The sequence below is a fragment of the Acromyrmex echinatior genome, chromosome 15 (assembly GCF_024713525.1).
Source record: "Acromyrmex echinatior isolate Ae372 chromosome 15, ASM2471352v2, whole genome shotgun sequence".
NCBI classification, from domain to species: Eukaryota; Metazoa; Arthropoda; class Insecta; order Hymenoptera; family Formicidae; genus Acromyrmex; species Acromyrmex echinatior.
Genome location: NC_141866.1, coordinates 6425195 through 6437060, shown reverse-complemented (window position 1 = coordinate 6437060; position 11866 = coordinate 6425195).

Sequence of the window (11866 nt, the reverse complement as noted above, 5' to 3'; positions counted from 1 at the left end):
TGACATTTAGTAGTCATTTTAAGAAAAATCGTAATAATGTCGTTTGATACATTTTTAACGATAATTTTATAATATAATAAATGTTTTTTACATAACAATGATTTTTTAAATAAAAAATCACTTAAACATTATGATCATATGAAAAATTCATTACAAAATCATCGTCAAAATGACGTGTATCGAATGACATCACTATGACTTTTTCTATAATGATTTTTGCTTGATGTCATCTTGATCTTAATGTGATTTTGTGTTCTTCCAGGGTATGCCTTTTTTCGTTATTAACAAAATCAATTTATTTTGCACATGATCAAATGAAGAAAAAGAAATACATCGAAATTTGTTGTCAGACTAAAAGTCCGAGTCATGTCACATAATATTTTCCTGGACCTCACGTATCGTTTGCCTGCCTCCGTGTGTAATTCGCTATTCAATGATCCCCGCCCATGTTCCAACCCCCCATAAGCGCGGTACGGGGTTGCTTCAAGAGCGGCTCCTTTGAACATCGCTTGCCTTTCTCTCGTCACCAATCCTACCAAATCTTCTCCCAATCTGTTGCTTCAAAATTGCCCTGACCCCAATAGCGATGTGGTAGGTCAAGAACTGGTACAAAAAATACAGCGTGGTCACGTATTTTCGTGAGAACTTTCATCGTAAAATACAATGCTAACTTAGCATTCATATTTTAACAATAAACTTTTCATTCAGAATATAATTTGCAGTCATTTATATCTATTAATCAAAATAGGAACAAAATGTTTATGTTAGTTGATGTTAGTTTCTTTTGCAAGAAATAATTTTTATTTCAAAGAAAGTACTTTTGTGTGAGATCCTTTTTTAAAAGTAATTAAAATAAAATACGGTAAATTAAATGGCGCAATGAAGAATGATTTTATCGCAAAGAATGCACATTGGAAGTTGGCGAATACATCTTGTAATAAATTGTTTTAAAGGGCTATATTATTTTTATCAAATTTTTTTCTTAAAATCTTATTTTATAGTTATTAGTTGTGTTTTTCAATACGGTAACTAGAACAGATGTATAGGCAACTGTAAAGCTGATAAGTGTGACGACCTCCCAGATTCAAACCGCACCCTCACGATGGAGATCTAGCTGAGGGTGTCCTTACAGTCAATTCGTGCGTGCGCGTGCATTGCGTGACTTCGGCCTGTATGCGCCGCGATGCATATCCGAGATATATATTTTTCACAATATAAAATCGTTTTATGCGACATAAAACGGCCAATGCGATTTTCCTCCGAGAAATGCAGTCTGGTAATGTGTTATAAATTTCTGTGTAATTATCGTCAATTATTACATACACAATTATTACAATGGTATTACCTAACACTTCGAATATCGAGTGCAGCTCTGTTAAGTAAAGAGGACGATGTGATAAAATAAAATGTTTTCTGACACCCCGAGCATTGCTTCTCGGGCGTAATTGCTCTAAAGCTAACTGTTTCAAAGATAAAACAACTATATTACGGAAATTTCTAATAGGAGCTAATATTTCGATGATGCAAAATCCTTTCACTTTGCCATAACTATACCTTACGTCATTGCCTAAAGCGTTTTCTAATGCACGTCTTGAAATCGTAACTTCTAGGACTAATTTATTACTTCAATTTTTTGACGCAATTGTTGGAACTTACGCAATAATAATGATTTATAATAAAAATATCCTTTCTTGTGTATTTATGACGTAGATTTACAATTCATGTTGATCAATTAAAAAAAAAAGATTATGTTCATTGTATATATTATATGTAGTATGGTATTATTATACTGAATATCTTTTGCGATAAGATCATCTTTTATTACGACGTTTATAATTACTGTTCAATTTAATAATTTTTAAAAAAGAATATTATAAGTCTTTTTTGAAATAAAAAATGAAGTAATTTTGATCCAATTGGGTAACTTTAACTCTAAAAAACGATATTATTTTGGTTCAAATTTTTATAATACCAGCACATATGTCAAAATGAAAGTTACCTCTAATTTTGCACCAAAGTCATCCTATCATGATATAATTTAAAAAATATAGTGCAATGTTGATTTTTTTACTTTATTTAATAATAAAAATTTAGTCAACTATTTATCCAAGTCATATTTTCTATTAGTTGGTCACTGTACTTTCCTTTCCTCCTTTTTGTAGTTTATGTTCCTGCTCCACACAAACGAAGTGCCGCTGTCGTCGAAGGGGAAATAAGATGGGACAAGCGAAAAACATACAGAACCAGTTCACGCGAACATGATGGCTGCTCCCCCTTAATGGCAATGCAGCCCCCCGTGCGGTGCATCGTCCGCCCTTTTCAACCAATGAGATTGCCCGTCGCGTTTCGAACAATGGTACGACCGAATAGATTAATCAAACTTAACCGAGCCAATGAAAACCGTGCAAATCCCGCGTGGGGGATGGATACTTGCGTACGTGCGTGCGTACGTGCGTGCGTGCGACTGTAAGCGAGCAGCAGTTGCACGCTCGCCTATTTCGCGTCCTAGCGAAGTCATGTCGGGGACAAACTATGAGAATACATCGTGGCCGCACCGGCATCATGGTGTTGCGAATTTAACGACGATTTCGAATCGACAGTGTTCGGAAAGGACACCTTTGATACGCGAAGACCCTTGCTCTGATCTACCATCACGATTGATATACAAGATGACTGATTTTTTAATAATGATTGTTGCTAATGCATCCATTATGAGCGTCACGTTGGAGATTTACTAATCCTCTCTGCCGGCAGCGACTGCATGTATAATCGTAAAATAAATAGCACTTAATAATAGCTAAAGAAAGAGAAAGGAGCATTGGTTCACCGATGTATGCTAAAGTATAAAGGTGTGTCCCTAGAATAAAAATTATCTTTTAGAAATAACAATCCATATATTTTTTGATCGTACATCAGTTTATTGAAATTGCGAAAGATTATAAAATTTTTATTAGAAACAGATGGGAAAACGTTTGATTCGGCCTGTTCGTCGAAATGCGTTTCAACGTATTTCGAAATGGCGCCGAGGCAGCACGTCAAAGTCGAAGAGTATCAAGGGGGAGAGTTTTTCGGGGGCTGCTGCTGTAACCAGGGCTTTGATGAATGAACCGGGGCTTCATGCCGCCTCGGTCGGCATTACCCACACGGCAGCTGGCCACGCCGCGTTGATTGGTCGCGCATCACGCCGCGTTTATGGATCTTTTGCAAAGCGATCAGCGTATACACGTCTAAGGTCCCCTAACCAGGTCCCCCGTAGACCCGCGTTGTTCTCATACGGGGTATCAAGGTGTGTGCCCCCTTGTCGCGAGCAAAAATGGCCGCGCTTGGCGAACTCTATGTCCGATGAAGCGATGTTTATATATCCGAATTTACAACATAATATTGCTATATTGTGTTATTGTTATTGTTGGTTGTGTGGATTATAATTAACACAAATATTCAAAACAATAGAAAACGGTACAAGGATAAAAAGATAATATTATTAAAACATAAATATGTTAATGTATTAATTCGGTAACTTTTAAATGCAAATTATGAATCTAATTAGAAATGATGCTACTATTATCTCTTATGTTCGAGTTATTCTCGTTCTTTATGATTTCGATTGTTACGTTTCCAATTCGTAGCCATACTGTTATAACTTCTCAAAGAATTCTCGATCAATTCCAAAATTCTACAAGTTTTTTTAAGTCTAATTGATTTTTTGATATAACTGTTATAAGATTAAACTTATAATAGAAGAAAGATACGAAATATTATTTTATAAACATTGTCTTTTATTTGCGTTCTCCTGTTTATACGAGAAACTATTGTAAATAAGCGCCAAATCATTAAGCAACTTAGTTATAATCCAATCTGACAAAATTAATTAAAAAATTTTAGAAGGAAAATATAGATTTCTATATAATGTAATAAATTCTGCAATTTCTTCTAATTTCCAATCTTTCGTTTTACCTTTTGCGCCGGAATTTGTACTTTTTATAGAATCAGATTTTTTCAGATTTTGTTTGTTCGCATTTCTTCGCATTGATTGATTTGCGAAACATTTCTAAAAATAAAATAATTTTATAATAATATGTTAAAAATCTTTTCATATATCTCGTGTAATTTCTCTTTCTTATTAATAATCTTACCTTGAGGTTATTGATAAACCTTAACACACAGTTCGAATTAACCGGCTGGCTTTGTTGTGTTTGTTCATCAGTTATCACATCATCTGCTTGACTTAAACTATGACTGACAACTTGCGCTTGTTCAGCGTTAACGTGTGAATTATTATGCATTAATACTGGCGGTGATGAAGGCGCGTGAACAGTTAAGTTATTAGTTGTAATACTGTTTACTGCAAAAGTATTATGTATATTGCTCGACCTAAGAACAATTAAGAGAACGGAATAAAGGCCTAATTACAAAATCTTAATATTAATAAAAATTAAAATAACTTGCTACTTTTTTTATTATACATAAATGGATACAATATTAAATGAATTTATGTAATGTCTTTAAGAAGTTACATGTTATAAATCTTCTCTATTACGATCGATATTACATGAAAAAGCTAATTGCTCAAAAAAGGACCTAAGTAGAATTGTGTCTTTATTCTGCCCAACCCCTCAATTAACGTTATAACTACAGACATTACATTTATAATTCATTTGTAACAGTTGGTCTGTTTTCTGTTCCTACTAAACTATTCTAGAATTCTCTTGTTCTCTTTAGATAAACGTATGTTTATCTCACTTTAAGTTCCAAAAGTGTACACTAGTTCAGCCACAGAAAACAGAACTAGTGAGTGCGTTCGTTGAACGCAATAGAACGTAATCGTTGTGCAACGTTTTACAATATATTCAGTATGTTCTGTTGAACACTTTTATAATATTGATGCTAACGTACCGCGTTTTCATGTATTTTGAAAGTATCGAATTATGTAATACTATTTGTTACGTATATTATACAAGAATGATATATTGGAGGTAGCTATTTTGACCAACACGTTTTGTTTAAGATTTAACGTACTCAGAGAGTGAAATAAATCAGTCAATGAGGTGATACCTTTTGGAGCCAAACACAAGATGTTGGTGCAATAAGATTATTTATTCACATATCTTAACCACCTCATGGACTGGATTCATTTCTAATGGGCCTTGATTCAACACTATTTAATTTATATGAGTGAAATATACAATAAAAATAAAATGACGTAAATACTGACGTCTCCTTGAACACACCTTTGTATGCTGAAAATTATGGCGACCGATAAGTAAATATGTTGAGACGTTAAATACGTTTAGGACTGTTCAGCAGACATCATAAAATGCAAAACTATTGCGTTCTATTAAATGCATCTAATATAAAGTAATATAGATTTAGCGAGAGAAATATTTACTCTTCCATTATTTAAAAAATGGGAGATATTTATTTTTGTAAGCTACGTAGTTGAACTAGCTACGGGAGAAATCAACAGAACAATAATGTTATTCCTACCACGACACGTTGCTTGCGTTGCTCATTGGAATTTAAACTAGACTGAGCAACGATTACGGAACATGGTGTAAGAATACTAGGACCTCTAGGGTGTAGGTATTTCATTTGTGCGTTTTTGTCATACGATAAATTTTTCAAGCCTGTTGGTTATAGGATAGAGAGATTCGAGAACCTTTCTGTACTTCCCCCCCCCCCCCATTTCTGGAAAAGTCTCGCATACGAAAAACGAAGGAAATACTATAGTATGCGTTATACTATAGCATATACTATAGCATTTCTTTAGTTTTTGATATATGATACTTTTCAAAAATAAGACTCTTGTTCTGCACATATTTGTCGTACGACAAAAACGCACGAATGAAATAGCATCTCTATTCTTGAAAAAAAAAAAGAAAAACTAGGAAAACTAGGGAAATACTAAATATCTAATATATGTTATGTATATTATAATATTTCTCTAGGTTTTTTATATGTTTCTTTTTAAGAATAAATTCGGGCGTTGGTACAGCCGGTCACAGTAAGGTTGTAACATCTTTTTTACAATGGATTTTGGAATGCAGTCTACTTACCGAGCGATTAGTTTTTATTTGTGGATCCATGAACAAAATTGCTCGGTGAGCAAGCAAAACAAAAAATAATTACAGTAATTAAAAAATAACGACGCATTACGTTTTAATTGTAACTACAACGTGTTATTTTTCACAATCGGTAATTTGTAATGATTTGTAATTAGTTTTTTATTGGAGAGAAAACAATTATAACTAGTTACTACAAACTTTCTAGCTAGTTTCCCTAACCCGTTTATGTTAGAGAGTTTTTCCATTACTGTATATTCAGATACGGTGAATGTTAAAGTTAATGTTACATTATTTACGCATGTATGTATTATATCGATACGAATCCTGCATTGAGAAAAATATCTGGTTGAAAATGGATGAATAGAAGATTTTGATTACATCAATCAAAATTTCAGTTAACTAGAATTCTAGTAAATTTAATGAAAAATTCTGATTCATTCATTTTCAACAAGAATTCCAATTAAATCAACCAAACATTTTTCTCAGCGTGGTACTTACATAGATTCGATTATTTCAAAAATCCTCAGTTATTTTCTGATTCTGACCGCAATGCGCCTGAGGTTCAGGGGAATCGGAGAGGGTTCCCAGGTCTTTTGAGCAGAACTAAGTTCGTAATGCGTGATGACATGCTTACTTACGTAGTTGATGTCGATGCTTTTACGCTTTTCGGCTGGCGACCTGCGACGAAGAATTTGATTAGGTCAATTATGCGGCGCCGATCGGATCTTCACGTGAAATTAGATTGGTTACGTCAGTTATTACACCACAAACGGTCTTTTTATCTAACTGCGTCCACTTGGGGCGTTCCGTCGCACGCTCGATCTCTATCTCTAGGCTTATGAGCCGGGGCTAATTTAATTCGCGTTTAAAGCAATATCGCTACCATTAAGAATCGTGTAGAACAACATGTTAATTCAATGCATACGGTAGCGATTCATTCAGGTTTTGACACTTGAGAAATAGCTGTAATTTCATTGGTATACATATCACTGTTAATTTATGATTGCACAATTTAACGTTTTGACGGACAAGCTGATTTTGGCACTGAACTTAATAAATAGTATATTGTTTTAATTGTCTTAATTTAATTTATATTGTTTTTTAATGCCTTACAATAAAATCTTTCTTAATTGCACAAATAAAATTGTTCGTAAATGAATAACAGAACACTTACGAATTTTGTGTGTCATTCAAATAAGTGATATGGCAATCAAAATATAAAAAAAGAGAATAAATTAATTAACGAAAAATGTTATATATTTTTTGGATTAATATTTTTAGAATATACAAAAATAAATATTTTTTTAATTTATCCTTGTATATATAATAATAATTTCATACTAAATGTTAATATAAGAATTACGTTATTCTCGGAAATCGCTTCTTTTTCGCTTTCGGAAATTATTTTCATGTAATCTGCGCTTTGTAACCTATGTCACTATAATTTTGACAAGTATTATATCTAATCTCTTTCAGTAAAAGATGATGCCGCATTTTTTTCCGAAAAAGGGTTGTTCCCACAGGTAAAATAAGATTAGCATGAATTCTTTTTATGTATCAACTATGATGATCCTTGTTTTGTTTATGAAAAATCTTTAGAATTTTTTGACATTTCATTTCATCAATAACACTAAGCGCAGATCAGAAAACTCAAAACTCAAATCAAGTATAATATGTTTTGACGGGATTTCGTTTTCAATGTAATAATATCTTTAGTTCGGATACCACTCGAGTGAATTTGCTTGTTGACAGTTTGTCAGGTATATGATTGCTTTTTAGGTGGTCTAAGAAACATAAGATATATGTCAAAAGGTGCTTTAATTTTTATATTATAAATATCTCATTAATTTTCGCAATTACAAATTATTTTCAAATATCTAAAACCAATATTACTGAAAATTCTTTTAAACAAATTTCATTTTTAGATAACAATTTAATTTTTAGATAATATTTTTAGATAATACAAATATTTATTTATATATTACTAACAAAAGAGCGCTTAAAAGTGACACTCAAATTAAAAAAAATGCAATCAATGAAAATATTCAATTAATATAATTAAAATAGTAAGTAATTCTTTAACAAATAAAGCATATATTTTAAATCTGAAAACACAAAAAAAAACACAGTACGAATAATTATCAGAATAATTATCACGTGTCACAAAAATAACTGGAAAAGAAAACTAAAAATTAACATAAGAACTACAAATGTAGAACAACTGGAAAATGATAATGTATATCATATTCACATCCGCTGAAGATATTTTGGTATATAGAAAATATCAATTATCAGGAATAGAGGAAGGTCGAGTGATATCACCGATATCATATCGGATAAGAATAACCTCACCGATAACAGTCAATTGTTCGATACCATTTAATCCTCCCCTATGTACCACAAAAATTAAATAAAACCAGGAAAGAAAATAAAAAATACAATTACAAGTAATGTATTGGCGTAAGATAATTACAAATGTAGGTGAAAAGCATCAATGTATATATTATATCTGTTGGAATGTATATATTATGTCTCTTGGTATTCGGAGACTCGGAAATTTAAGCTTTACTCGGATTCGAGGTTGGTGGTCGTGGCAAGAAACGATAATGACTTGTAAATATAATTTAGTCATTCAATAAGAAATGGTGTAAATTAGTACATGAATCATGCATTTCAAGCATCTGTTAGATATACATGAAACAAGCGTTTTATAGAAAGTGCTACCTATCTTTGTTCGGTATTCTTCTCACATCTTTTTCGGTAGAGCGCAGTATTGCCGACAAGAGACTATGGTGTCAAGATCCAACAATCTGTAACGAAAGCGTAAAGTCTTGCCTTGCAGCGCTGGTCGTTTAAAGACCGAGTCAAAAGAGAGTCACCCTTCCCCCTCTGCCCCACCCCCCCCATGTCTCTGTTCCCAAACCCGGTGTGTATGAATTAGGCGTACAAATATGATTTAAGCGTGCAGAAGCCGAGGGTTGAAAAAGCGGTTCTGACTGAGCTATGGCGCACTTTTCAGCCCCTGAAAACTAAGCTCGTCGACGAGAACTAAGACCACCCTGCCTCGACATTCGCGCGAACTACATGGAAGCTGTGCACGCACGCACGCAGACACGTGCGAATTGGGGTAGTGTATATATGTGCGTGAGGGAAAAATCTGTGGAAGCGTCCATGGTTAAACTCTGACACGGTAACATCACGCGTTTGTTGCTTTAGTTAGGGTAGTTAAAACGGTCCAACTGGATTAGTTTCGTTTGGTTATGGCGATGATATAGACGTGGACACGGGGAATTCGACATTCCTCGTTAAGCGTTCGCGCGTGGATCGGTTAGTTGATCCATCGTGATATGCCTATTTAGATTGTACGGGGTAACTTTCTTTGCTAATAATTTAATGAAGAAATTAATCTTTATTTAAAAAGTAATAAGAAGTTGTAAATAAATTCGACCGTATAAAATAATATCAAATTTATATTTGCTCTTCAATTACTTCTAATATACAAACTTTTAATTACTTACTTTAATTACTTCTAATATTTAATACTTCTAATACTTAATTACTTACTTTAATTACTTCTAATATACTTTTTAAAAAATATATATTTTTAAAGTTTAATAATTAATGGAAAAAACATAAATCTCAAACCAACTTTCTGATTTAATTGATAAGTAAATACTTTTAAAAAATACTTTTATTTATGACAAACTGTTTATGTCATTGATGTCATCAATAGATTTTTATAAGATATTATGGATATTTTTTAATATGAGAAATATTTAATTAAAAAATAATTTTACAAATGTAAACGTGTTTTATATATTTTAAATGTTTTATATATTTTATATATTTTAAATAAATAAATATATTTTGAAAAATTTGTATGAAGTTTGGTTTCTACACACACACACAACACACATACCAAGAAATAATCCATTTTTCTCGTCGAAAAGGCGATTTCCATTTGGCAATACATATACTCCGCTGCAGAGATCAGTTAGCAAACAGTTTAAAAAAGAAAAAGAAATGGCATGAATTAGGTTAACAGGATTAGTAGAGCTTAAAGACTTATCCAGTTAAAACCCAAAAATAATCTTCAATTTTTATATTATCTAGATACTAAAAGATTATAGCAAGGATCTTTCTTAAGCTAAATCTTTTATCGCATCTGTTTTGTCATTTTTCACATCGTATTATGCATCTCGATATTTTCCCAACATATATTTTCTCTATTAAAATATTATTTTTATCTGGAAACGTACACGCCAAAAGACAAGAAAGGCTTCCAAAAACAATTACGTGAACAGAAAACTATTGCCCGTTTCTGGCAATATATGTAGATTAACTTTAATCTCGGTTCAACTTCATCTTCTTCTGATCCTTAAAATTAATTCTTAAAATTAAAAAACGATAAAGAGTAAGTTGATCCCAGATTAAAGTTAATCTATTGAGCCATTGATGGAAGCGGACATATATTGCATAAGATAGAAAAAAAGCCCGAAATCTGCGTATCCAATATTCGCTTCGAGAAATCTACTGAGTCATCTTAAACTCTCGAGAACTCTTAAGATCGAACATTCTCTCGCGATTTTCCCTCGAGTACTGACACGGTTACAAGATCGCGACGTTTTATTCCGGCGCGATTCCCTCGACAGATCTCTTCGATCATCAGCATTCGGTACCCACTGGGAAGTCCCAGAAGAGTGTCGTTCATGATGGGACCATTCTGGAGTCGTTCAAATCGGGTCCCAGGGACGAATTCGCAACGGACCACCAGCACCAGCTGCCAGGGTCACCGAGAAATCATCGGCGGCGACGGCGGTGGCGGCGAGGCCTCTCACGGACTCCCGATAGGGAGGACACGGCGAATAATCAGTAAATAGGACGAAGTCGCGAGCGGGCGACACCGGGCCGCGTCCAATCCATGTTCACGCAGCAAGCGGACTGTGACGAAATCCGAAACTTGGGACCACGATGGATTCCGCCGCCGCGCGCGGGATCCTTTTTACGTCCTACGTTATATGGTCAAAGAGATCGACTTGGCTCGTGTACATAAAGGATCAGGAGCCTTCGCAGTGCTGCTGGATGAACGCGAGAGCGCGGAAGTGAAGCACACGAGTCGTCTCGATGCGGGTGGCGGGTGATCGGACGTATAATTCTATAGATGGTAGCTTAACATCTCCGAAGAAAGGAAAATAAATTACAAGAAATAAAATATAGAAGAGAAGTTGAGCGCAGGAAAAAAGTTGAGCTTCTAAAACGATGAAGAATGAAAGAAAAATGGATATAAATTGATGCTTTTCCTACACAAACGAATACACATCTCCGTGGAATGAGATAAACAAAAATTTTGATAGTAAATACAATTTCTAATAACGATTATTAATTAAGAACGATTTGGCTAAGGTATCTAATCATTTAGCTAAATACAAACCTGAAAATAATTTTATTAGATTAAAATAACGTAGGACGCCCAAATAATAGAAGCTGGTTGCTCGATTATTAAAACTTTTTTAGTATTTCATCATTATATATTTAAACAGCCTACATAATTATTTTGACAAAATTATTTTTAAATCTGTATCTAGCTAAATGTTTAGATACTTCAACGTTCTTTAAAATTGCACGTAGGATATAATTATAAATTATTTCTTTTAGAGGAAGAAAGAATTCAATTTCAAAAATAAAATCTGGTAATTAATCCTTAATGCATGCGATTGGGTCATTTATGTCCTGTGCATTAATTTCCTTTGAAATACTTGAAGCAACGTTACCTAGATACTTTTTTCTCTGGTATCTATACCTAG